At 38.2% G+C, this 27,749-nt stretch overlaps 1 protein-coding gene across 2 annotated transcripts in view; it reads left to right on the forward strand.

Annotated features, from left to right (window-relative positions):
• ZNF521 (zinc finger protein 521) overlaps positions 1 to 27,749 on the forward strand; it is a 313,858-nt gene that overhangs the window by 108,539 nt on the left and 177,570 nt on the right. The window lies entirely within an intron of this gene.

The following is a 27,749-nucleotide window of genomic DNA, read 5'->3' on the forward strand; positions in this document are numbered from 1 at the left end:
TACCAGGAATCATGGCCTAGCCAAACTGATACACACATTTTTTGGAGGACATAATTCAAACCATGACAGATGTGTTTTCGTTCTCGTTTGATTCTATGAATTTCTTTTTTCCATCCTTAACTTCTTCTGTAACCCAGTAGTTTTTGAGCAAGGTGTTGTTCAGTTTCGATGTGTTTGACTTTTTTCACTTGCTTTTTGTGTTGTTGATTTCTGCTTTTATGGCTTTATGGTCAGAAAAGATGCTTTGTAATGTTTTGATGCTTTGGATTTTGTTAAGGCTTGCTTTATGGCCTAACATGTGGTCTCTTCTGGAGAATGTTCCATGTGCATTGGAAAGGAATGTATACTTGGCTGCTGTTGGGTGGAGTGTTCAGTATATGTCTGTGAGATCAAGTTGGGTGCTTGTAGCATTTAGCTCTTCCATGTCTTTGTTGAGCTTCTTTCTGGATGTTCTGTCCTTCACCGAAATTGGTGTGTTGATGTCTCCTACTACCCTTGTGGAGCTGTCTATTTCTCTTTTCAGTGCTATTAGAGTTTTTTTATGTATTTTGGAGCCCTGTCATTGGGTGCGTAAATATTTATTATAGTTTTGTCCTCCTGGTGTATTGACCCTTTAATCATTATATAGTGTCCTTCCTTATCCTTTGTGGTGGATTTTTCTTTAAAGTTTATTTTGTTAGAGATTAATATTGCCATTCCTGCTCTTTTTTGAATGTTGTTTACTTGGTATATTTTTTTGCATCCTTTCAGTTGTAGTTTGTGTCTTTGCGTCTTAGGTGTGCTCATGTAGGCAGCATATAGATGGATCGTGTTTTTTTTTTATCCAGTCTGCCACTCTCTGTCTCTTTATTGGTGCATTTAGTCCATTTATATTCAGTGTAATTATTGGTAGGTATGAGTTTAGTGCTGTCATGTTGATGTCTTTTTTTGTGTATTGTTCACAGTTTCTTTGTTCCACTTAATTTTCTTTGCTTAGTTGTTTTTCTTTATGTATTTTCTTTTCATCTTTTTCATTGTTGTTGATTTTGTGTTTGCTGAGTCTTTATATTTTTCTAGTCTTCTATTTTGACTTGTAGGATTGTTAGTTTTCTTTGTGGTTACCTTAATATTTACCCCTATTTTTCTAAGTTTATACCAGTATTTTATTTCTTTATATCGCCTTGACTTCCTCCCCATATGAAAAATCTGTAACTACATTTTTTAAGTCTCTCTTTTTTGTTTTAATGTTGTCATGTTTTACATATTGACATCTGTTTCCCTGTTTTCAGTGTTTTGGCCTTTATTTGCTTTTGTGACTTCCCTAGCTGGGTTGATATCTGGTTGCTCTGTCCTGTGTTCTAATCTTGGATTGTTATCTGATGTTACTACTTTTCTAACCGGAGGACCCCCATTTAGTATTTCTTGTAATTTTGGTGAATTCCCTAAACTTCTGTTTATCTAGAAATGCCCCAATTTCGCCATCATATTTGAGAGACAGTTTTGCTGGATATATAATTCTTGGCTGGCAGTTTTTTTGCTGCAAGGCTTTATATATGTCATCCCATTGCCTTCTTGCCTGCATGGTTTCTGCTGAGTAGTCTGAGCTTATTTTTATTGACTGTCCTTTGTAGATGACTTTTGGTTTATCCCTAGCCGCTCTTAAAATTCTCTCTTTATCTTTGGATTTGGCAAGTTTGCTTATAATATGTCTTGGTGACTTTCTTCTGGGATCTACCTTATGTGGGATTCGATAAGCATCTTGGATAGATATCTTGTCATCTTTCATGATATCACGGAAGTTTTCTGCCAACAAATCTTCAACAATTCTCCCTGTATTTTCTGGTCCCCCCACCCCCATTCTTGTACTCCAATCACTCGTAGGTTATTCCTCTTCATAGAATCCCACATAATTCTCAGGGTTTCTTCATTTTTTTTTAATCCTCTTATCTGATTTTTCTTCAAATAGGTTGGTATCAAGTGCTTTATCTTCTATCTCAGTAATTCTGACTTCCACTGCCTCAGTTCTACTCCTATGACTTTGTATTTAGTTGTTTAATTCTGAAATTTTATTGTCAATCTTCTGGATTTCTGATTGCTGTGTCTGTGGATTCTTGCAGCCTGTTAAATTTGTCATTATGCTCTTCTCTAATCTTTTTAATTTCCTCTATTGCTTGTTCTGCGTTTTGCTTAATTTCCTCCTTAATTTCTTGAAGAGTTCTGTAGATAAATCTTTTGTTTTCTGCCTCCGGTAATTCCAAGAAATTTTCCTCCTCCAGAAAATTTCTAGATTCTTTATTTTGGGAGCTTGCTGAAGCCATCATGAATTACCTCTTTATGTGATTTGATATTGACTTTTGTCTCCTAGCCATCAATAACTTATTATATTTATTTATTTTATGTTTGTTTACTATGTCCTTGCTTCTTGTTTTGTTTTGATATGTCCAAATAGTTTTCTCATATTAGCTAGTTTGATATTGGTACCTTTGAAGCTCTAGTGTCCTGTCACCAGGTGGTTAGATCTCTTACTAGGTATGTGAGCTCAGGAGTCTGCCCACTCCTCCTGTATGGATTCAGTTTAGTTGCCTAGGTAGATAGCTACCAAGTGTGTGGTGTAGGCTCTTGCTTACAGTCCTAGACCAGCATGAGTGATTGGTATAGGCACAGGCATCTGGCTGTAGCAGGAGGACACACTCTGAGCAAGCCAGGGGGCTGACGGCTGCCCGAGTGTCCAGGAAGACGGCGTGTCCCTGTTCCCTAGAGCTGGTAGGTGGCTGGGTCTTGTAGCTGGACTATGAACACCTAATGCGTTGGTTGTAAGGACTGGGGGGCACCTCTTATTCATGGGCCCCTCTCGCAGGTGATTAGGTGGAGTGAGTGGAGCCACCGGTCCTCAGGCCCCTGATGTGTGTAGGTGAAGACCCTGCTTAATGGGCAGAGCAGGTCAAATGTCTTGAACTTGCCACTTCACAGCTGAAACAGTTGAATTTAGACTTCCGGTATATACCCTGCTATACTGCAGTAATGAGGGCCTACAGTTTTGAAATGGGCCCATACAAGTCTATGCAGGGGGAAATGTACTCAAAGCCTGTCAATCCTTTATGCCTGTGCCTAGGCAAAGGAGCTGTGCTTATCCTGGGTTTCTGGCTTAGGGGAGCTGGCAGTTTATTTTTTCCCCTGTTCGTTAGTTTGTTCACTCTCCAAGACAGGGAGAATGGTGCCATGCTTGTGTCAGATCCTACTTCCGGCCAGGGGACTCGGCAATTGGCTGAAGCCCATCCGGGACACAGTGCAGATCAGGGAGCGGGGAGGTAAATGGGAGAGAATTTTTTCCCGAAGGGGGGTGTTTTTGTTCTGCGCAGTAGGCCGTGTGCAAGTACTTATCTTTCATAGACTCTCTGGCACTGGGTCTCTCCTGGTGCAGAAAACGCGCCTCCTGAATACTGCTACTTGTCTGAATGGCTCAGGCTCTCTCCGGGTCACGTCTGGCAACTCCTCGCCGCTTCCGAACCATCTCTCCCTCTCCCGCCACTCAGTCCAGTTCCTCAATTCTGCCTTTGATGTTCAGGGCTCCCAGATTGCTGTATATAATTGAATCACTTGTTTTTTTTCGGGTCTTTGTTGTAAGAGGGTCCACTGGAAGCATCTGAGTACTCCGCCATCTTGGCCCCGCTTCTGATCTTGTAAATATTTATTCTTAGTGTCTGAAAGAGGATTGTTAATACATGATAGGACAATGCTATAATACAGGACTGGCAAACTTTTACTGTAAAGGGCAAGGTAGTAAGTATTTTAGGCTGTGTGAGCCATATGGTCTCTGTCACAACCTTTCAGCTCTGCCATTGGCTGTGGAAGCACCATTAAAAAACAAGCAGACAAAACACACACAAAACAAAAAACCAATAGCAAACCAGTTTCCATAGAGTCAGTTCCGACTCATGGCGACCTCATGTGTGCCAGAGTAGAAGTGTGTTCCATAGGGTTTTTAATGGCTGATTTTTTTGGAAGTAGAACGCCAGGCTTTTCTTCCAAATTTCCTTGGTTTGGACTCAAACCTACAACCTTTCAGTTAGTAGTCAACTGTGCTAACTGTTTGCACCACCCAGGGACTGGAAGCAGCATAAACCCGTTACTGTTGAGTCAATTCTGACTCATAGGGACCCTACAGGACAGAGTAGAACTGCCCCATAGGGTTTCCAAAGATTAGCTGGTGGATTCGAACTGCCGACCTTTTGGTCAGCAGCTGTAGCTCTTAACCATTCCAACACCAGGGCTCCAGTAGGCAACACTTAAACAAATGAACATGACTGTGTTCTAATAAAACTTTGTTTACAAAAACAGGCTGCATCTGGCCTGCAAGCTATAGTTTGCCAACTCCCTTAAAATATATTAAGCATTATTAGGTGCTCAGTAAGTGTTTGGTGACTTTTACTGATTATTATGCTAGTACTTGAATTTTAAAGAATTACATGCTTGTAGTTTTATCCATCTATGACAGAAGGAAATTTGTGTACATATGCGTATGCCTACAGGGTGTTACTTATTTACATTTTGTTGTTAGTGTCTAATTATTGGAGTAAGTGGGAGAGGTATGTAAAGTGTTTTATACAAAGTTCTTTATCTAGATGAAGTTAGTAAAGTACCCACGTTGAAGGGATTGTTGTGAATATCAATATAGCTTTCCAAATAAGCTGTGCTAAATCAAATTATTTAGAAAACTGTAAGGTTGACTTTCCCTGAAAGCCGTAATGAGAAGTTTGCACTTAAACTACCACTATGTAATCAGTTACATCATAATATATATCCAATGGTGCAAAAACTTTTCCAGGAGAATTATGACAAAAGAAGGGGTAGCTTGTAAAATTTTCTTGCTTCAATACTCTGTTGTTGTCATTTTTGGCTGTGTTCTTCCTTGGTAGTTAAAAGTTCCAACATTGGCGTAATAGCATAGTATTTTAGGTTCAAAGGTGTTGTTACTGAAATGCTGTCAGTGGGGCATACATGTGAAGTTTTTTGTTTGTTTTTGTTTTTAAATAGGAATGACAACTTTGTGCTAATCTCACCCATCTGTAGACTTTTGACCTCCCTTTCAGAGTGTGTGAATGTTTGTGTGCAGTTAAGATGAGCTGGCTTTAATGAGAAAGCCAATCTGTGCCTTTGGAATTGAGTCCAGTTCTTTCTTATATATGAGGTTCAAAACTATGATCTTATCCGAATAATCTTATTGTAAACAGTTGCACTAAGCAGCCATGTAGTGACAACAGTGGAAAGAATGGCTGGGGATTTAGGAGGAATAGACATCACAGAAATTTCTCCTTTGCTAATCATAAGTAATTAGTCACTGAGTCTTTTTGATGTGTTTTTCTGAAAAAGTATGCCCTCCACTCTATCACTTCTGCTGCTACTCCATTAGTTTTTTTTTTTTTTTTCCCTCACCTGGACCATTGCCATAGCCTCATAAGTGGACTCCCTGCCTCCAGCCTCATCTGGTCCCTCTGATCCACAGTGCTCTGATGGAATCCCATCACTGCCGATTGAAATCCTTTAACAGGTCTCTGCTGTCTGCAAATAAACTCAGAGGCCCTTGCTTGGTAGGCAAGTCATGATCTGGCTCCTGACTATTTATGTCGTCCTGTCTTCTGCCATGTCCTCCCACAAATTCTGTGTTCTGGTGCAGTGGCACTTGATACTGGCTACCCATTACCATCCCCTGGGAAACTTTTAAAAAATACAGATATTGACTTCACCTGCAGCCCAATGTAATAAGAATTTCTGGGAGTGGGATAGAGGCATTAAAATTTTTAGAAGTATTTTTGAAAAGATCTCCAGGTGATTTTAATGCACAGCTAAGGTTGAATTCTTCTGTTTAGTCATTTTATGGCAGCATTGGTTCACTGATCACATAATTTTTGCTTTTGTACACACTATTCTTTCTGCCTGGAGTGACCAATCCCCTTTCTTCTATCTGGCAAACTTCTGCTTGTTCTTCAAGGATAAATTCAAAGAACACATCCTTGGGTGGCTTTTCTATATCCTCCAAGATACAGTTGGTACTTCTTCCATGGAGTTCCTGCAGCACTTCTGTAAGTGGCTTCTGTTACAGTGCTGATTTCATTGTGTTGCACTCATATATTTAGATTCATTCATTAGTCAGTGAACTACACAATGTAACTATTGTGTCTTGGCCATCTTTGTATCTACTGTGATTAGTACAGAGTCTCACCCATAATAGGTAGAATGAGTGATTGGATCAGAAGAGCAGGACGGGAGTGGTAGTCAGGGTACACCTGAAAATTTAATCACTCACTCCTTTGCTAAGTCTCAAAATTATCTTTGTCCCAGTGGAATATTAGTTGAAAAAAACTAGTCAGGAAATTAGTGAGTGTTGTCAAATAGGAAGAAAGATGTGGCGGTCTGTTTCTGCAGAGATTTACAGCCTTGGAAACCCTATGGGGTTGCTAAGAGTTGGAATCGACTCGATGGCAGTGGGTTGGGTGGGTCAAATAGGAGAATTTATAGAATGAGCAGCACCATGGAAACCCTTCCATGGGATGGCACACAGCTTAGGTCATATGACCACAGCCACAGTTAAGGATATGGTTGAGGCTTAAGGCAAGAAAGGCGACAAAGGGGAGAGAGAAAACATTAACGATCATTGAACAGGATCCTCTCTTAGGTGGGGAAAGAAAATCAGTGCCCAAGTTGAACTCATTCAGAGGTAACATGCTAGTAATGAAGTCTGGAGATAAGATTGGGAAATTTACAAGACAGCAAAATATTTCTTTAAGAGAAATTACAGGAGGGTGGAAGGAAAACTAATGCAAATGACATAAACCCAAAACAATAAATGAAATTTCAAAAGAAGATGAGACTAAATAACTTTATTTATGGTAGTCTCAATAATAGTTTTGATATTTTGGGGTTTTGATCATCTTTACTAATAGCAACAACATAAAATAGAGCCAACAGATTAGCTAGAGGAAAAAATAAAATAGGATAAAGCAAAAAGGAAATCTATAAAAACGAATGATCCTTGTCCATTTTAGAAAGTTGTTGTTAGGTGCCCTGAGGTCTGTTCCGACACTTAATAACCCTGTGTACAACAGAATAAAACACTTGGTCTTCACCATCCTCACAGTCGTTGCTGTGTTTCAGCCCATTGTTGCAGCCACTGTGTCAGTCCATCTTGTTGAGGGTCTTCGTCTTTTTCTCTGACGCTCTCCTTTACCAAGCACGATGTCCTTCTCCAGGGACTGTTCCCTCCTGATAACATGTCCAAAGTACATGAGATGAAGTCTCACCATCCTCGCTTCTAAGGAGCATTCTGGCTGTACTTCCAAGATAGAGTTGTTCATTCTTCTGGCAGTCCATGGTATATTCAATATTTTTTGCCAACACCATGATGGAAAGGCACTCATTCTTCTTCAGTCTTCTTTATTCATTGTCCAGCTTTCACATGCATATGAAGTGATTGAAAATACCTTGGCTTGGGTCAGGTGCACCTTAGTCCTCAAAGTGACATCTTTGCTTTTGAATACTTTAAAGAGATCTTTTGCAGCAGATTTGCTCGATGCAATATGTTGTTTGATTTCTTGACTGCTGCTTCTGTGGGCGTTGATTGTGGATCCAAGTAAAATGAAATCCTTGACAGTGTCAGTGTTTTCTCTGTTTATCATGATGTTGCTTATTGGTCCAAGTGTGAGGATTTTTGTTTTCTTTATGTTGATTTACCCATATAGTTAGTGGTTATAGTGTTATAGTGTATGTGTTCATACTAAAGGACCTTACATATTATGAATATTCACAAAGTATGAATAAAATTTAGTATTTTTTAAGCAACAAACTCAAATAATAGTTGTTTTTCAAATTTTTTCATGAAGCACACAGGACTTTTAAGAAATGTAATATGTACATTTTAAATAGTTCTATATGTTTTTGTTCCAACCCAGGTGGGTGGAGATGTCATTTGTTATTGCCAGTGCCTAGCAGAATGCTTATTTGATGAATGAATGTATGAAAAAAAGAATGAAGATACTCATACAAGTTAAGAAAGCAATTGGGACTGTTTTGCCTCTTAACAAACCACCTTCTCCCATGTTTTCAATCATCCACATAGTTGCCAAATGATGTATGAAGCTTAGAATAAAAATCATGTGAGTTCAAAAATATACAGTGAAGAAATTATGCATTATAAAAGTATTCATTTATGGCCCGCAGTAAAATTAATGGAGTTTTAAAAATTCTCTTTTCAAAGCAGGCATGCTGAGACTAAACAACTTTGCATAAGTGCGATCAATGAAAAATTGCTAGAGCAAATTTGGCTCACTTGTTTTCTTGAGTTTTCTAAAACACCACTTAAAATACAGTCAGGCCTCATCTTAGTTTGTGTTCTAAAAGTTTATTTAATAAATTGATCACTTGGAATTCACCACACATTTTTCAGTGGAACAATGCTATATAAATGGGGATTGGGTTCTAAGGCTCGCCCATTTTTTTTTTTTTTTTTTAAGCATGTGAAGTTAATAGAAAAGGGCTACAACATACAGCTATGCAGTTTATGTACTGCATCAAGGTCCCCAGCAACAGGGGTAATGGGGTATTGGGGTAAAAATCCAGCACTTACAGTAGCTAGTGGAAGGGGCACTTTTGCTTTTTTTTTTTAATTGTACTTCAGGTGAAGGCTTACAGAACAAATAGTTTCTCATGAAACAATAGTACACATGTTGTTTTATGACATTGGTTAACAACCCCACAACATATTAACTCTCTTAACTTCTCAACCTTTTTTTTTTTGGTGAAAATACACATAGCCAAAGATACACCATTTCAAAAATTTCTACATGCACAGTTCAGTGACATTGACTACGCTCTTCCAATTGTGCTGTTATTCTCACTTAAGATGAAGGCTTACAGAACAAAATAGTTTCTCATTTAACAGTTACTACAAATGTTGCCCGATGACAATGGTTAACAATCTCACAACACATCAACAACAGCCTTACTTAACCTTGGGTTCCCTATCACCAGCTTCCTTGTCCCCTTCTGCCTTCTGGCCCTTGTCACTGGACGCCTGTACCTCATTAGTCTCATTTGGTTTTATGGAGCTGTCCACTCCCAGGCTGAACAGTGAACCTCAGAGGTACCTTCACCACTGAGCTAAAAGGGTGTCTGGGGGCCATACTCTCGAGGTTTCTCCAGTCTCCTTTAGGCCAGTAAATCTGGTCTTTTTTTTTGAGTTAGAATTATGCTCTACATCCTTCTCCAGCTCTGTCCAGAACCCTCTGTTGTGATCCTGGTCAGAGCAGTCAGTGGTGGTAGCCGGGCACCATCTAGCTGGACTGGACTCAGTCCGGTGGAGGCCTTGGTAGCTGTGGACAATTAGTCCTTCGGACTAATCTTTTCCTTGTATCCTGTTCTCTTCTTTCTCCCTTGCTCCCGAAGGGATGAGACCAGTGGAGTATCTTAGATGGCCGCTTACAGGCTTTTAAGACCCCAGATACTACTCAGCAAGGTAGAATGTAGAGCATTGGTGGAAGGGGCACTTTTTATGTAATTCCTCTGTAAGGAAGATACCTTTTGGAATTCCTCATCTTGGAGGGGTGGCTTTTGCAATTTCATAAAGATGCTTCTGGTATGTGCTAGAGGCTTCTCTGAAGTGAACAGTTAGCCAAACAATAATTTGTAAGCGTTGTTTTAGATGGCAATTTGAGTTCTGAGTTTTCATTAAGGAAGTCAGGCTCATGTTTGTCCAGGACTCACTGCAAGAGCAGGGTCTCTCGGTCCCTTTGCTTACCTTTCATGGGCATGGGGAGTAGAGCCTTCTCCAGCTTCTCTGTAAGAGAAAGTAAAGGGCTGGGAACTCTTGTGAGGGCCTGGAGTTTGAGCCCCAGTGGTTTCTGTTTCAGAGGATAACTGAGTAGAAGCCGTGAGAGTTTCTGAGGGCTTCAGCTTCCTGAAATGCCAGAGCTGGTGGAGGGGAAATAGTTGTAGGTATACAGGGGACTGTAGGAACTCTGGCCTTTAGAAGTGGGGTGCTTTAGTTGAGTGAAGACTCTTGACAGCTTGTGGAGAGCGAGAAGAGGGAGGTGCTGGTAGTTCATTTGCCCACATCATTTACACATTGGTGTTTGGAAGTCGTTAACTTCCTGTAGGTGAACAATAATAGATTTTATCATCATAGACCAGAGTTTTAAAATGCTACGAATCATTATGTTCTGTTTTTATTTGTTCTTTCTTAGTTCCTTGCTATGAAGAAAGCCAAAAAATAAAAAAAAAAAATGACAAAGAAATCTTCAGTTTCACAGGATGATGCAGTTCTCCAAAGTTAGGAAGCCTAAATCATATTAATTAAAACCTATTTCAATAATTAAAAAAAAAAAATTAGAAAACAGAACACTTAGAGCTCACTTGGATCTGTGATATAGTAACAGTATTAATCAGTTGAATAATCCACATTAATCAGTCCTGCCTCAAAGTAAAATTATTAATCAGCTTGATGATCTAAGCAATCTTCTGAGGAAATGAGTTTGTCTTAGAATTTAAAAAGTGATAATGGAAAGGTTTAAAAAAAAAAAGAGAGAGAACAAGAAAGATATACATTCAGTTTTATTTCAGTTATTTCAAAACCAGATCTACTGCTGATACAGAAAGACTGAGCTTTGGCCACAAATTCTGAAAAAATAATTCCCTCTCTTAATTTTGTCATCTTTTCTGTATCTAGAGAGAAAGCTGTAGATTAAGTGTCAGTGGTAGGAAAGAGTCACACACTAGCTTTTCCTCTTTTCCTTTTTCCGGGGAGAACAGACGTGGTATCCTCTGGAGACTGTTGTTGTTGTTGTAATCTGTTAAGTCAATTCTGACTCATAGTGACCCTATAGAACAGAGTAGAACTGCCCCATAGGGTTTCTGAGAAGCAGCTGGTGGATTTGAACTGTCGACCTTTTGGTTAGCAGCTGAGCACTTAACCACTGCACCACCAAGGCGCCTTCCTCTGGAGACTAGTGCATATTATATAAGCTGAGGCCATTTGTAACATTAAGTAGGCAAAAATTGAAGCAAAATTATCATTTAATTTGGCTATTTCGTCAAACAGTAGAGCAAGCAAAAATTTAAACCAGTTATCGATTACTTTGAAGATAAAAAGATGGTTTGTTTGGTAGAAATTTTCAGTTTTCCACTAATAATGTAGGAACTCAACTATAGGGGAAAACTGAAGTTATCCAGTCATAATAAAGCACTCCTAAATCTATATGCAATCAGAAACTCTGTTGGGAAAAGTGGACTTGGGACTATAAGATAGCAGATAAGGAATGTTAGAAAAACATTTTCAGTAATTCTCTTTTATCAAGTGATGATATGGGGTCCTTTTGTTGAAGAAAAGAAAAATCTTATGAAAGCATATTGTAAAAATGATAGTATATACTCTTTGATGGTTAAGTGCTTGGCTGCTAACCGCAAGTTTGGTGATTTGAACCCAACCAGTGGCTCTGTGGGAGAAAGACCTGGCAATCTGCTTCTGTAAAGATTACAGCCTAGGAAACCCAAGGGGACAGTTCTACTCTGTCACATGGGGTTGCTATGAGTTGAAAATTGACATGATAGCACCTGACAACAACAACATAATATTTGAAGTAGAAGGCCCATGGAGTTATGTCTGCTTTTACTTATAGACCTCTTAGAAATCTTCCTCCTGTCTCTTATCCGGACTGTGTTGACTTTGTACAGTTCCTCAGTTTGTCTCTTCCCATCCTTCTATTTAGGTATGTCATTTGAATTCACTGAATAGAGCATGCATTAACAACTGCATAGGGTTAAGCCTGTGGCTGAATAATGAGAAAAACTGAGCAAAACACAGTTTTTTTTGTGAAGTAGATCTCATTCTTCTCCCAATTCTAGCATTGAATACTGAAAATGTAAATCTTAGGCATCTAAATAATTTAATCCTCCCCAAGAAGAAAGAAATTTGTGAATTAAATTTATTTTGTAAGAAAAAAAATTAGACTATGTAGATAAGACAAAATAAACACAAAATAAGACATGGCAAATATTATACATGCCATGAAGATTGGGGGTTAGTATTTTAAGTTGGGATTGGTATTTTGGCTCAATACCAAATGAGTTTTTACTTTGCTGAGAATCCTTGATTACTTCTCTTGAAGGCTGAACATTTTCAGTTGATTCTAAAATTTTTTCTTGTGTGGCTTGGCAGATGTCAAAGTTTTAGAACCTCAGAAAAATCATGTCAAAAGAACCTGCTTAGAAAAGATCACGGGCATGCGGATTTGGTTGATGACACAGGCTATTGAGTCCTCACAGAGAATTGTTTGTCTTCCGTTTTTAGATGGCTTTAATTCCTCCAAATTGCTCCTTGAATAATAGGAAAAAGGCAATTTGAATTTCAGCGACAGATTGGACATAACAGGTTGCAACTATTAGGTCTAATTTTACCATACTGAGAAATAAAATTGCCTAAACATAAACATCGATCACTGATGCAGTAAATTAATTTGTACAGAAAAAGTAGTTTAACTGCAGTGCACATTAAACATAGAAAATTTTCAAAATTACTGCTCTCTGAATTAATTTGTACACTTGTTTACTTGTTAAAGGCATGCATAAATTCTTTTTTCTAAGGCACTGTGGGTACAAATTGAATAAGAAAGAAGCGCGAAAGTGGCAAGGAAATGCAGAGATGTAGAAGTCATACAAACTGGCTGAACTACAGGAAAATTATATATATTTTTCTCTCTCATTTTTGTTTTTAAATCCTATTTAGCATCTGCATTGTTTTTGAGTCTGTTGATAGGGTCACTAAAGATGTCTTCACCTCCCCCCCAGCCCCCCAATAACAAGATAAATGTGATGTTTTAACAGCCGTGAATTATGTTTGCTACGAATTGGAGGTATAGAGTAATTAGAAGAGTTTTATGGTTTGGTTCAATGATGAGTTTCCATTCAAATGTGTCTTAAAAACTTGGAACTGTTAACTTTGTATTTGTGAACAACCTGACCCATGAATCTCTTTGTATTCAAACATTAAAAAAAATCAGTGAACATGTTTTCATTGTTGTCCGTAATGCTATTATGAGTAATGCATGGCAAAGTTTGGATAGTATCTTTTTAGATTGTTCAAGCCACCATGGAACTGGAGCTGGCAAAGCTGTGCAGCTTGATACTATCTACTGCCTACAGTTTTCAAGGACAGTGGTTCGATTCAAATACAATTCTGATAAATGGCAGGTTTTCATGTCTTTAATGCCTTGACAAGGGCATCACTCTCAGGAGAGGGAGGTGAAACCATTTGGATGAGGATTCTGTCCCTGCTCCTTTGTGCTGACACACCAAGATAATGGACAATTAAGAGAACCTTCACCGCAGGTGAAAGTACAGGGTTATCACTAATATAAAGGAGCCCATAGGGTGCTGGGATAGGAAGGAGAAGAGGAATGGGGATTTTTTAAAGGAGCATAAAACACACAGATGAGATTCCTAATAACTGTTCACATATTGCTCTTTCACGTGTGATAATGGTGAGTGACTGGAACTTTCTGTATTGCTTGCTGTAACTTTAAAAAATATCTGGTTCATTGCATTTGACACAAATTAATGCAGAAAACTTGCCCCTATGCTGGCTTGCCTGTCATGGGGTAGGTGAGCCCAAATAATAAAGAGGTTGTTATTTTTTGTGGGGTCTGGCTTTTAGACCACCTTCCTTGGGGCTTTGCAAACTGACTCATGATAGTCTAGGGTGGTGGTTGTCGACCTTAACTGCATACCCAAGGGACTTAAAAATATTCATGTCTGGGCCCCGACCTTCAGAGAGTATGATTTGATTGGTCTGGGGAGGGATCCAGTGTTTTTTAAAAGCTCCTTGGATGGTTCCAATGTGTACCCAGGGTCGAGGGCCGTTTTTACAGGGTTTGTAGCAGAAGATATAGCCCTTTAATACGCATGCTCCCCAGCAGACTGACTGATTACTTAACAGATTTGAATGATGGTGCCTATGCTGCTGTTAGAGAAGATGTACACAGCATGTATTTCTAATGGCAGGGCTTTGAACCGGTTTGGTCTGGTTTGACCCGCTGCTGAGAATTTGCATTTCCACTCCAGATATACTGAATCTATCTACAGTTTAACAAGATCCCCAGGTGATTCTTACCATTTTAATGAGATCCCCAGGTGATTCTTATTTACACATAAATATGTGTAAATAAGAATCACCTGGAGATCTCGTTAAACTATAGATTCTGATTCGGTATATCTGGGGTGGAAACAAAATTCTCAGCAGGGGTTCGAACTGGACTGAACTGGTTCAGAGCCCTGTCTAATAGCCATCTCCTGTTATGCTGATCTCATGGTTTAGCATTAAGGCACATTTGGGAAGTAGTCTATTCTCTCTGACTATACCCACTCCTCACTTATAGTTAGATTCCAAATACCAGGTCATTATGAAAAGTTGGCATTACGTGAAAATAGAGGATGACTACATCATTATATAACTGCCAGATTGTATTATTACATAACTGCCACATTACATCATTGCATAACTGCCAAACTGAGAATCATGGCCCAGCCAAGTAGACACATAACCTTGACCATCATAGCCAGCATTACTCTCACCTTGCACCTTGGTGTTTGTTACTGCCAGATGTAAGTCATTAATGTGCAAAATGGTCGGACAGTAGATTTTCTACTGTTGTGGTAAATTCGAAATATCAGATAATGAGATAGTGGATAAGTGAGGAGTAGGTGTATTCTTCCCCACTTTCCCAATATCTTTTAGCTTCTGTTTTTTCTAGTAGACTATTGTAGCTTCCTCCTTCTGTGATGTCTTGGATAAATGACCTGAGAGGGTAGACAGGCATTATTTGGAGTCATTGTGTACCTTACTGTATCAACCAGCAACTTTGTACCTAGACTTCTTACTCCTCCTCTTACTTTGTTTGCATGTTGTTCTGTGTGCATGTAAATTGGAGGGGAAAACACCCTTCATACCATTCAGCACTAATAAAGGTGAGACAGTCCTGAGTATTTCTACACTGAGTGTAGAAGAGGTTAACTGATTTTCTTTTAACCTAAACTTTCACTTGTCTCTGACAGCCCTGCATGACAATAGAGTGCATTGCTTCTGATAAGTATGAGTTCTCCTTGGCCTAAAGAGATGTGTGTGATAAGATAAGATGGCTTAAAAAAAGAGAGCTTGAGGGGAAGGGATAGGAGGAGAGGGAGAGAGAAAGTATGTTAACTGCTTTGACTGCAAAATACCCCCTGGTAGCCAGAGATAAGACACCTTGAGCTACTCAGAAGACCTTAAACAGGATGTAAATGAAGCCAATAAAAATCATGGGAGATCAAGCCACTTTTCTGCTCCCCTCCTATTTCCAGCTCTTACAGCAGAAGGCTTAATTTACTGTATGTCATACTGCACTTACATGCTGAACCCAGGAAGTTGCAGGGGACTGATAGGAGCCAGTTCAAAGAACAAGATAGCTAGAATTTCTAGAGCCGTCCAAACTTGAGGCATTTAATCAGCAATTTTAGCAATGCCTTCCTGAGTGGAAAAAGGAGGTATTGCTGATTATAGGAAGCTCCTTTCCCCTTCCCCCTTTTCCTACCCCAGTTATTCATTTGCTTTATAGTTAGTTTTATGACAACCCTCTTTCTATGTGGAAATGGTTCACCAGGTCAGCTGAATTTGATAGTGTGTTGTAATTTCTCATCTAGCTAATGTAGCTTAAAAGTAACTATAAACAAGAACTTCTGAGATAGACTTTTCCACTTGCACATTTGAAAGAAGCTGTTTACTCAGAACTGTGAACTGTGTATCCTGATCATGCAAAATCCAGCCATAGGTACTTGGGACTTTATAACTCTTTAAAAATGGTGACTGTCTTTTTCTAGAAATTTATAAGCTGCTGCTGACAACACCCTTCTTCAGAGAGGAAGTGCCTTATCAGAACTAATTGAACATTACACTGAAAAGATTTGAAGCTTAGAGTCCCACTCAAAATGGGAGAGGGACAACTGTTAAGGAATGGGAAAGCAAAGGGGATAATGATTTCATTTTCTTTCTGTAAAAGCTACTTTTTGGAAGCCTCTTGGGATTCAGTTGGGTCTTTGGATAAGGGAAAGAAAATACTCTGTCAACTGTGTTCTAGTATAGAGCAGCAAATACAGAAGACACAGCTGAGTGTAGCTGTCTATATAGATGATTGAGGGGAAGTAAAAGATTCTAGAAAGGTTCTCAATCTTGGGAGTCTCGGTGAAGCACCCAGGAAGCTTGCCAAAAATGGGAATTTCTGGGCCCCATCTCCAGGCAGAGTCAGTAGATGTGGGAGCCTGGGAGTCTGCATTTTCAACAGGCTATTCAGGTGATTGGGTTGCAGGTGGTTGGGAAACACTACTAAGAAACACTGCCTGGGTCATCAAGTGATAACAGAAGGTCAATCTTTGGTTTCGTTGTGTAGAGCCGTAGTAGCTACAATAATAATTATGGAAGGGTAGCTTACAGGAAGGGTGAGAGGGAGTCTTCTTATACACCTCCTTGGGATGAATGGCAAGGAATGTCTCTGCAGGCTAGAGCATGAAGCAAATGAAGCTGCCTAGGGCACCCGAGTTTATATTTTTTCTTCTTTTAATTGCCAAAACCTGACCAGACCAGATCAGTCCTCTCAGAGGAGATGGGTAGAAGGAAGGAAGGAGGGAAGGGAGGGAGAAAGAAAGGAAGGAAGCTGGAGAAGAAAGGAGGGAAGGAGAAGACAAACTATTGAGAGCAGGTATGTGTGTGTATATTCTAGAGAGTAGCCATAAGTGAAATTAAATTATGAAATAGGTTGTCATGACTTGTCAATAGTGCGTTACAGGTTCATGTATTTTTTGCATGACTTTTGTTGTTTTTTTTTGTATAAGTGTGCATATGTATGTCAGTTAACATTAATTAGTTTTATAATAGAAAATAATGAAGTTTTTTTATAAAAGACAAGTCATCAGTATGAAGTACCATTTTAAGTTCGTTCATTTACCTATATAAACTAGATGACTCGGCATTTGAGTTTTGAGATTTTGAGGGGGGCGGTTAGAGATGCATGGACTTTAGAGATTTGTCCAGCGTGTAGAGCTGAGGTGCTTGCTGGGCACCAGGCACTTACATTTGGATCTTAGTGATGCTATCAACTGTTATTGTTAGTGTAGGATTATAGCATACTAATTATCTTCGTTGACCTCAGTGTGTTCATCTGTGAAAATCAGCCCTTTTTTTTCCCTGAAGGCTAAGACAGATCTTCAATCTTATGTTTCACATATATGGAAAGTTAAGAATGACAGCCTTGACTTTCTTGTCTCTGTGTAGGCATCAGTCAACTTCACTTATTTTCATTCCTTTGATCTTAAAGTTAGACCCAGAGGTATGCACAACCCATGCCAAACAACATCAGGTCATTTTAAAAGAAAAGCATAGGGTTCAGACGTGGAAGGGGGCTCTGCAGAGATTCAGTGTGAAGTCCTTCCTTATAGACAGCGTGAGGCAGCCAGGATCCGAGACTGTGCTGATGGGTTTTATGTGTTTGATATTTGAAGCACAGTTTTGCAAGGGTCATACCCATCTGATTTGGACATACACAGATAGGCATTGCTATCTGTGTCCTCCTTTTCAAGGACAAAAAACATTGCCATAAATTTCACTATGAAAATTAGTGTCCCAAATTGGTACATTTCACATGCGGACTAAGAAGGTACATATCAAATTCTTTATTATCTTTCTGAAATTTTTAAATTTTCCGTTACTTAAATCATATTAGTACATTCAGATTTCAGTGGAATTTAGTGCACTCGGCTCGTGTCCTTTATGTTAGTGCCAGAGGGCTAAGTGTTTACATGTGTTGTGGAAAGTGCAGATGGGACCTCCAACCCCTTCCCTCTGACTCCAGACAACTTCATTACCTGCTTTGTTACTGTGCCTGCACTGCCTTGGATTCTTTTCTTAGACATCAGTTATGCTGTTTTAAAATTCTCTTGGATTTTGTCTGCAAAATGAAATAGTATTTCATGGAGATTTCATAGGGGTTTTGAGGCCTGACTTTGTCATTGGTTTTGGGGTTTTTGGCAAGACACTTCAGCTCATTGAGCTTTGTATGTCAGTAAAAAATAGCATCATAAAGTCTTCCCCTAAAGAAGTGTTTCATTAAGGTATGATTGTATAGATATTTACTTGTAATAAGTGAGAAATTATTATGATTAATACTTTTATAATGTGAAATAGCTAACATACTTGAAAAATTGCGTGGGCATGAATCACTTCATCTATTCTGAACATTTCATCAACTCTGGATAAAAATCACATGCATATACACACAAAGTGCCATATTTTTGACTGACAGTGATCCCCATAAATAAATTACTAGAGCTATTAACAATAAAAAAAAGGACAGATTTAATTGGTTTGGATTTTATTTATATACTCATTCTGAAATAGAGGTACTAGGAAAGCATAAACAAAAGTGAGAATTAGAAAATAAAGGGAGAACAGGGTTCATGGTTCTCAAATTGATAATCAGCACTGTTTTCAGAATTGCTTCTTTTGGCTAATTATGTACATAAAAAACCTCTGTGCATAAAGATATTTGTGATTATGTGATTTGTGTAGAAATATTTTGTCCTATATCCTTAAACCCCCCAAAAAAACCAAACCTGTCACTGTTGAGTCATAGCAACCCTATCTAGAGTTAAGAAATTAGCTTTGTCTAATTTAACCAGCACTTCTACACACATTATCTCATTTGAAATAATGGGACTCCTTATATTATTTGGATTACTTGAGATCCAGTCTCACTTTTCAATATTAGTTTTATGTGAATGTTAACATGAAAGTTAATGATTCTGTTAGCACACTAAAAAATTCTCTCTTGTGAAGGATGCATTGATGATTTGCGCTAGTAGGCCTCTTCACATTCACAAAATCTTGAGATAGTCCAGCAAACCCTAATGTTTGAATACTACAGTAGCATATAGTAACTTCCCCATAAAATGTATATACAGTGACTAAGGAGTAGATACCATAAACTACTTTGAGTTGCAGCTGCTGGGTGGTTGGCTAGGTGCACTCATTAGCTATATGACTTTTACACTTCAGCCTGACAACCTGTGTGAGTCAAACTGTTTATAATAAAATTAAAAGTGATTATTTGCCATAGACCTTCAGGATCTCTATCATATATTAGACACATCAATGTTAAAATCAAGAACACTAGTTGTATTACAATAGCAGATGGATAATTGTAGTAATATTTCCCCCCTAATCTTAGCAACAGCTTCTTCTACATTAGCAAACTGTATTTATCACTTTACTGCACAATGAACCCACAGGGGGTGCTAATTGGTCATTAATTAAATTTTAGCCTTTCAACACTTTTGTATTCTCCAGTGGCCTTATCTGCAGTGAAGTGTACAGTGTGGCCTTTTTAAACTGTCGAAAATTCCAGTCGGCTTTACTGCTGCCATGGATATAACGCAGGTGAAATTCAGCTTCAGTAACACCATTTCGGGACTGTTACAATTCCTTACGATCAGAAGTTTTCCAACCTTGGACCAATGCCTGTATGTTGGAGAAATATTCAATAAAGTATAGTTGAACATGACAAACCATTTTGATAGTCCAGATTCTTCTTTGAAAGATAATTTAATTTCTTCATTGGAAAATTCTAGTGGATTATGTCAGTTCTTCAGAAAACCATTAGGGTGGTGCAATGAACTTTCTGAGGTTCACCATTCTCTAATGAGCCATTATCAAATTTGGTTTTCTTGGTGAAAGAATCCCTTTTTACCTTGTGCTCCCACAGTAAAGACGTTAATTTAAAATGATTATTGATTAGTTAGCATTGTGGCCCTGAGAAGTTTACTGGGTATTTTTTGAAAGGTGTGACTATTTCTTCAAAGCTGAATAGATGTTTCACACTAGTGCTAGAGAAAGGATTTTGGAGAAAATAGAATTTGCCTCAAGGAATTTCTAAACATGCAAAATGGGAAGATACAGGGCTGGAATCAGCACCATGGAATGTGGCGCTAAGACTTTTCAATGCAGGCTCTTCTGTCATGGTGATTTTACTCTACTAATGAATTAATCACAAACTGCCGGTCTGTGCAGCTGTTGACGAATGGTTTGCAAAATATTTGTAAGTAGCTTTCAGAAGATATTTTGTTTAGTGATTGTTTTGTTTGCTTATTTTTATTTTGCAACATATATGCCCCTCAAGTCCTTTATGATTATTAGAATCTTCACATGAAAAAGCAACAACTAAATTATAGTTAATTTCTATTCCTTTGTACTGTTTTCACATTTATCAGTTATAACTCGAAGGTACCTTTGACTTTCATAGTAGTAACAATAAGTTAGTATATTTGTAGATCTTGACAGCTCTTCCCTACAATGTCACGCTTGATTCTTGTAATGTTAACTTTGAGGTAGGCTGTAATTTTTCTGTTATTATAGACAAAGACATGGAAACTTAAACAATTTCTAGAGTTCATAGGCCAGTGTCAGACCTGAACACATAGTAGGTGTTTAATAAATGTTGATTAAATAAGTGAATGAACTAAACAAGCTGTGAAGAACTGCCTCAAATTCTTTGTGGTATGAGATCATGTATAAACACAAGAATAAATAGTAACTAATGTCTTCTAACTCAAAATAGGAGAGAAAAAAAACAATACAGATTTGGGAAATTCACTCTGCTAATGAGTGTCTGTCAATATTGAACGAAAGATAAACATGTTAAAACAATTTAGAACACTCACAGTCACAGCACTGTAAACGGATGTGTAATAATACATCATTGCCAATTATTAAACACTAAGAGGTTGGTGCTTATCATTAGTTATATATATTTTTAAGTGAGCCAAAAGATAGAAAAAGTAAAGTAGTTCTCACCCCCCACATAGTTGGAAACCACTTTTCCTTCTGTCTGGCTTCAGAATCACAATGTCTTGATTTCTGTGTCTTAGACGATGTCTGTTCTTTAACTGGTTTCACGTCAGCTTTTTCCTCCTATTTGAGAGGTGGAGTTAAGTGTGAACTGCTTAAGAATGCACTGTTTTCTGTTTAATTTGGCTGGAAGATGGAATTCATTGAGCTCCGTCTGTTCAAATGAACTTTAAGCAACAGCAAGCAAAACATTTGTACTCCTCTCTGCACACATAATAGAAATGTGTCTAGTGAAAGAGACATAATGGATGTAGAGTGAGGATTACCTAAGGAAAGCAATAAAGGAGTGATAATAACTTCTTATCTCTTATGTAGGCTCCTCTTAAGCATTAAAGGGTTGTTGGGCAAAGTGAGTCTCTTTTTTATTAGGAAATATTGAAACAAAAAAACTCTGAGCTGTAATATCTGGAATTCATCTTAAGACTGTGTTAAAGAATGTGAACCATCAATTCCCACTTCACACAGCTGCTATCATTAATGGGTAACCTCCTTTATTTAGGTCCCCACCCTTTTCCCTCATAACTTAACCATTAATGCATTTAATTGGTCCTTCTAGAACAATTTGGAATGTTGACAGAATTTAAAAACATCTGTGAATTATAAATACTTTCAGAGTTCACATTTCTCCTTTGAATGCCCAATAAAGAGTATTCATTTTCAAGTAGTTAAATAAATTATATGACAAAGGAGTGAATTTAATGTGGAGGTATTGACTTAAAACAAAGAAAGAAAACATGATAGTGATATTATTAAAGTTGCAGCTTTTCTAAAACTGTTGACATTTCTATTGAGAATGAAGGCAAGCAATTGCGTAATAATGCGTAATGGTTTATTTAGAAATAAAAAAAACCTTATCCTTTAGCAGTTTATATTGTTACATAAAATCCGTACAAATGTATTATGTAATTTGGTTAGATGATGTTAATAAATACAATGATGTAAAATTATTACTACTGCTATGACACTGGGGTAACATGACAAATGTCACCATTACCTGTTAAACACACATTTCAAATACTGTTCTATTTGAGTAGGGGTAACTTCTCTTAGCATTTGTGCACATCTATATTTCCCTCAGTATTCTTAGCTTTTCTTAGGATGTCTCAAAACCAAACCAAACCTGTTGCCATTGAGTCAATTCCGACTCATGACGACCCTGTAGGACAGAGCAGAACTGCCTCATAGGGTTTCCAAGGAGTGGCTGGTGGATTCGAAATGGCTTCCCTTTGGTTAGCAGCCGAGCTCTTAACCGCTGTGCCACCAGGGCTTCTAAGGTGTCTCAGGTAGGTAATTAATGAAAAAAGTGGTATAAAGTCTGCTCGGTATTAAAGTTCAAGGCCGCTTTTAAAGTTTGCTGGTAGAAATTAAAAAAAAAAAAAAACCAAACAGGAAAATAACCTAGAAATTTATTTTTGTCTCATTTTTTAACCTCCTGTTTGACACTTTCAAAAAAAATTGTCTACTACATTAGCTATCATTTTGATGCTGAATAATGCAATGATCGTAACTCCTGGTGTTTTAAGGGTAAGCGAGGTAATTTCAGAATTACACAGTTGGCTTCAGAATTGCATAGCTAAATACTTGTTCCAAGGTTACCTGTTTGTGAAGACCCAAGATTATATCCTGTGTATGATAATTTAATACTTGCAACATAGTCAGCATGGCTTCTTGGTCCATTAATTTTTAGGTATCACCAACTATTTATATTTTATTTTCTTGCTGGCCACATACACAACTGTGAATGCTTCAGGCGTTGTTGATTTCCATTGGGCCAGTCCTTAAAACTAATATTCCAGGAGTTCCATTAAGGGAAAGAAAATGCTAAAATATGTGGATACTATACACATAGAGGCTTACATGTGGAAACATAAATACATGCAACATGTATAAATCTTTTTGTTTACACATGCAGTTTTTCTTCTGGCGATGATAAGGTGCCCTAGAAACATTCACTAATCTTTGTAACACCCCAGAGGGTAAGTAGTAAGAATTATTATCTTCATATTGCAGGTGAAATACCTAGGTAGGGGTGGATTAAATGACTTGGCCAGGTCACACTCTAAGTCAGTTATGAAGCTAGAAGTAAAACTCCAGACTCTTGACTTTTAGTTCTCATTCTGAGTCACTGCGCTCCTGAAGAGAGAAGTAACAGACATGTCAGTATTTGTGCTTCTTTTCCTCTCCTGAAAAGTAGCCATTGATGTAAATCCTGTCCCTGTTAAGGAAACCTTGCTGTGTAGCACTTGCACACACGGTACTGAGTCCCCTAAGGGCAGTTAAGAGGGCACTCTGCCATTACAGTGAACGAACTCAGGTGGCAAAGGTTATCAGTAACCCAGCTTCTTGCAGGCCAACCCAGTGAAGAGTTAGAAGTCTTGGAAATTGCGATAACATTGGAAATTTGGGTGATATCTTTAACATCTAAAGTGATTCAACCTCACTTTGTGTCTTTAATTTCTTCTTAATATTTTCCAATAATATTTTTGAAGTCAGCATTTTGAGAGACATAGTCCATGTCTTCAGGAAGCTTGCACTTGACGCTAATTGTTATTTTAGTTGCCGTCAAGTTGGCTCCCACTGATGGTGATCTTATGTACAACAGAATGAAACATTGTCCAGTCCTGCGCCATCTTTGCGATCGTTGGTATGTTTGAGTCCATTGTTGCGGCTATTGTGCAGTGCCTTTCAACCAGAGGGGCTCATCTTTCAGCACTGTATTGGACGGTATTCTCTTGTGATTGTAAGGTTTTCATTGGCTAATTTTTGGAAGTAGATTGTCAGGCCTTTCTTCCTAGTTTGTCTTAGTCTGGAAGCTCTGCTGAAATTTGTCCGCCATGGGTGGCCCTGCTGGTATTTGAAATACCAGTGGCATAGCTACCAGCATCACAGCAACATGCAAGCCATCGCATAAGACCTGCATACTTGTACTGAAGAAGCATCACCGTCAAACCCTAACCCTTCTGCATCTTCCCTTCATCTTTCTTTGTCTCTTTTTTGGTACCTGGCTACTTCAGTTAGACCTGAAAGCCACAGAGCAGCTGGGTCCCTCAGGGTTTCTTTTCCACAATGGCAGGCTGCAAACTGAGACCCTCAGGCCCCAATTCAACAACTGAGTGGCCCTTCTCCCTGAGCAGCAGCTGGGTTAAAAGCCCATCCAGCCTTTGCTCCCTCCTCTCCAGGTTGGCACATGAGAGGCTGATGGCTCCCATCACAAGGGTGCTTTGTACTCTGGTGCCTTTTTCCTGTGGAATAACTCCTTCTAGTGTCACTTCACTTTTCTGTAGTGAGCGCTTTCCCCATAAGTATGACTGAACAGGTGTTGCTGTGCTGCTAACTGAGTTTCCAGCTGTCCTCCTCCAACATAGACCAGGTGAAGTCTGTTGTTTGGTCCGTTCAGGCAGACAAGAGAACCATCAAGCCCGAGATGGAGGTCTTCCTTGCAGGATATGGTGGTTTTGCTGCCAGAAGATGGTTGGGAAAGCCTGGCTGGCTAACAAAGACAGGCCTTCAGCAGCTGGGTGTAGTCCCAGTTCTGTGTCCCCTTGGCAGGAGCACAGAGGCTGCTGCAGTGCAGCCAGCCAGCGAAATTAGGAAATAAGGACCTCTTTTATTTACTCAGGCTGCTGAATCATGGGCATTCCTGTCTGCTTGGAGAAAAGTCAGGCGGCTCTACTTTCCACGGAAAGTCTCAGGAGTGTTGGAGACTTTCATCTCGGAGTGTTCACACACTTGTTTTAATGTGCTTTATGGAAATAGTGAAACTCAGCAAGTACAGTTGTTGTAGAAAAACATCTGCACTACCTATGCACACAACATTTGCATCTTTAAATAGACTTTTAGGCCGGGTAGCTCGTTTCCAGAAAAGTTTTTTTTTTTCTTTTTTTTTCCCCTGGCGGTGAGAGCTGTAGCTCGGAGAGTCAGCTAGTGTGAAGTGACTGATTCCAAAAATTAAAATTTAACATGGACATGTTAAGTACTTCACATTGAAATGCAGAAAACTTGCCATAACATGGAAAGACACTCCCTGTAAGTAGCACTTAGTGAGTGCTGAAGGGAAAAAAGAGTTCCAGTTGATTCAGAAAGGGACGTTGAAAGGATCCTCCCAAGTTTCTTCCATGTGTAAAAAGAAATTGAAACTGTTTAAATCTATATTAGCAATTTAAACATAGTTTGCGCTGTGACAGCCAAAAAGTTCAAGCTAATGGGGCCTGGTAGCTCTCAAGGACTTGGGTAGACCTTGCAGGATGTTGGCAACAACACCACCACCACAAAGGTCTTGGGAGAGTCTGATTCCCTTCAAACATGGACCTAACCCCGCTGGGAGTTTTGTCAGTGAGTTCCTTGTGTGTCCCTGGGAGAACAGATCCATTTATAGTACTAGTAAAAGGAGATTTTTCAATTTATATTTTAAAACATAAATCAGTCTTTCATGAAACCTTTATTTATTTATTTTAAAAATCGCATTCCCTGCTCAAACTTCTTGCTTCTCAATCACTCCATCCCCTGGCCCTAAACCTTAAGAATTCTGTAGGTGATTTTTCTTTATTTCAGTTACAAAGACACGTCATCTGTGATCATCACTTTTTTTCTTTTTTCTTTTTTTAAGATCAAATAAGGATTCTAATCTTAAAGTTATTGGTACTGGGGGTCGGGGGGTGGGAAGGGTTTCCAGCCCCCTTGAATCCTGGTTTGGGTAAAAACTTGAACCTAACCCTCAGCTCACTTGACATCTAGTTGAGATTTACAAACTGAAGAGAATAGTTATGTAATAGGTATAGTCAGGCATGAAACAAACAAAAACCTGATTTAAGCATGGTTTCAATGACTGCACAGTATTTATAATGATCCATTGCTCTGTAACTCTTTATACATTTGAATAATAATATATCATGCCTGTACACAAACTAAAATTTAATAATAAATCCACTTACTAAAGTTTCAGGCTCAATACTTATATTCTTCCAGTCTCGATACATGACAAATTCTAATCATTGTTTTCCCCAAATGTACAAATGAGATGATGTGTTTTAAAATATTTTTAAATGAAACGAGGATTTAAGCGTAAAAGATAAACATGAAATGTAGTAGATTTGACCTAGAATGTTGAGCAAATTTAATAAGTAGTAATATTTTTCAGTTAGGAGGAAGTATTAAACACCTTGGAATTGTTTTAAGGTTTTGGTGACTTGTGGCTTTTTAAGGGGAAGGTTAGAATCATTGAGTTTTTTTGTTTTTATTTTTTTTAAATTGTTTTTCTATAGGCTGGGTGGCGAGTTGAATTTATCTGCATAAGTTCTTGTATGTACTTACCTTTAAATATAAATCACACCCACAGTTATCAGACCCTGTCTTATACTAGTAACATGTTGGGTTATGGAGTCATATAAAAGAGGATGCAAAATAATGCGGTTTTCAACTTGTATGGCGAAGCTTTGTTGCAGCGGGCAGGGATCCAGGAATGGTGTTTGGTTGTTTTCTCAGAGTTAGATGGTTGCCATCTGGCATTGATAGTGAGATGGTGTTGTCATCAGTTTCTAGATGCAGGAAAGGAATGATCCTCATCTGTTTCCTGTGGATAAGCAAGAGGTTTATAATCTAGTAAAATCTTGTTACCTTAAAGAAAGCAGACTTGGAATTTGTTTATATAATGCTCACCAGTTTTGACTTTTATGTTAATAATTTAGCTTATTGGTGAACTTTCGTTTTAGAGAATTAAAAAAAAATTATAATATTCTAATTGACAATTATTAGAGTGTTCTAATAATATTCTAATTGAACCTCTTATTCTAATAGAAACACCATCCCCACCATGTCCACTGTATGCACCTTACTTGTCAGTATTTTTGAAATGTCTCACTCTTTCGGAGAGTGAAAAGCTTTTAAAATTTCTTCTGATCTTTAGCGATTGATTGTTTTAAAAAGTGAACAAGAGGTCTCACAACCTGTTTTGCAAAGGTTTTATTTCCCATTTGGATGTTAAGAAGACAACAGAAATAAGAGTGCACGTTTGCTAAGAATATAGTTAAAAAACACCTAATACAAGGTAGAGTTACTTTATGGATAACTTGCTAAGCTTGTATCTGGCTTTCAGACTTGTTTGTCTTCTCTTTGTTACTCATAAATCTTTCAGCATTTACCATAATCATTTATCACTTTTCCTGTTTCCAGTTTTTCACAAGTTGCTTTGTCTCTGCTCACCTCAAAGTGCAGGTCCTGTTTAGCTAAGGAAGTTCAGGCCGCTAAAGCTTTTGCTAAAGGAAGAAATGGTGGGCCACCTCTTGAACTTTCCAAACAAAATATACTAGTAAAATCTGGCCCTTGCGAAACTCTCATTTTTTCTTGATCCCAGCTGATCCTAGCTACATGTAATATCTAGCACCACCCTTCTAACATTTAATAATCCATTTTCTGCCCTATGGTATTTGAATCTTTCTGTTATTGAAGAAATCCTGGTTGTCTTTCATTACACAAGACATAATTATTATTGTGTTTTGTCTTCTTTCATGTGCTTACTTTTTAATATTTTTTTCCTGAAAGCAATAAGGTCTGTATCAATAATAACCCTATAAAAGATTTTGGTCTTTAGAATTGCCTTTTATATAAAAACAAGCAAAATGCAGAGGGAATTTTTTATTAAATATTAGACATCTGGGTTGACTGCATTAATTTTAAATCATTCCTGTAATATTTCCTCTTTTCATTTGGCTCTTCAGATGCTCACATAATATGCAAATCATTTTAGAATGAATACAAAAGAAACATTAGATATATTAAAATCTGCATTTTAATAAAATTGTCA

The sequence above is a fragment of the Trichechus manatus genome, unplaced genomic scaffold (genome assembly GCF_000243295.1).
Source record: "Trichechus manatus latirostris isolate Lorelei unplaced genomic scaffold, TriManLat1.0 scaffold00193, whole genome shotgun sequence".
NCBI classification, from domain to species: Eukaryota; Metazoa; Chordata; class Mammalia; order Sirenia; family Trichechidae; genus Trichechus; species Trichechus manatus.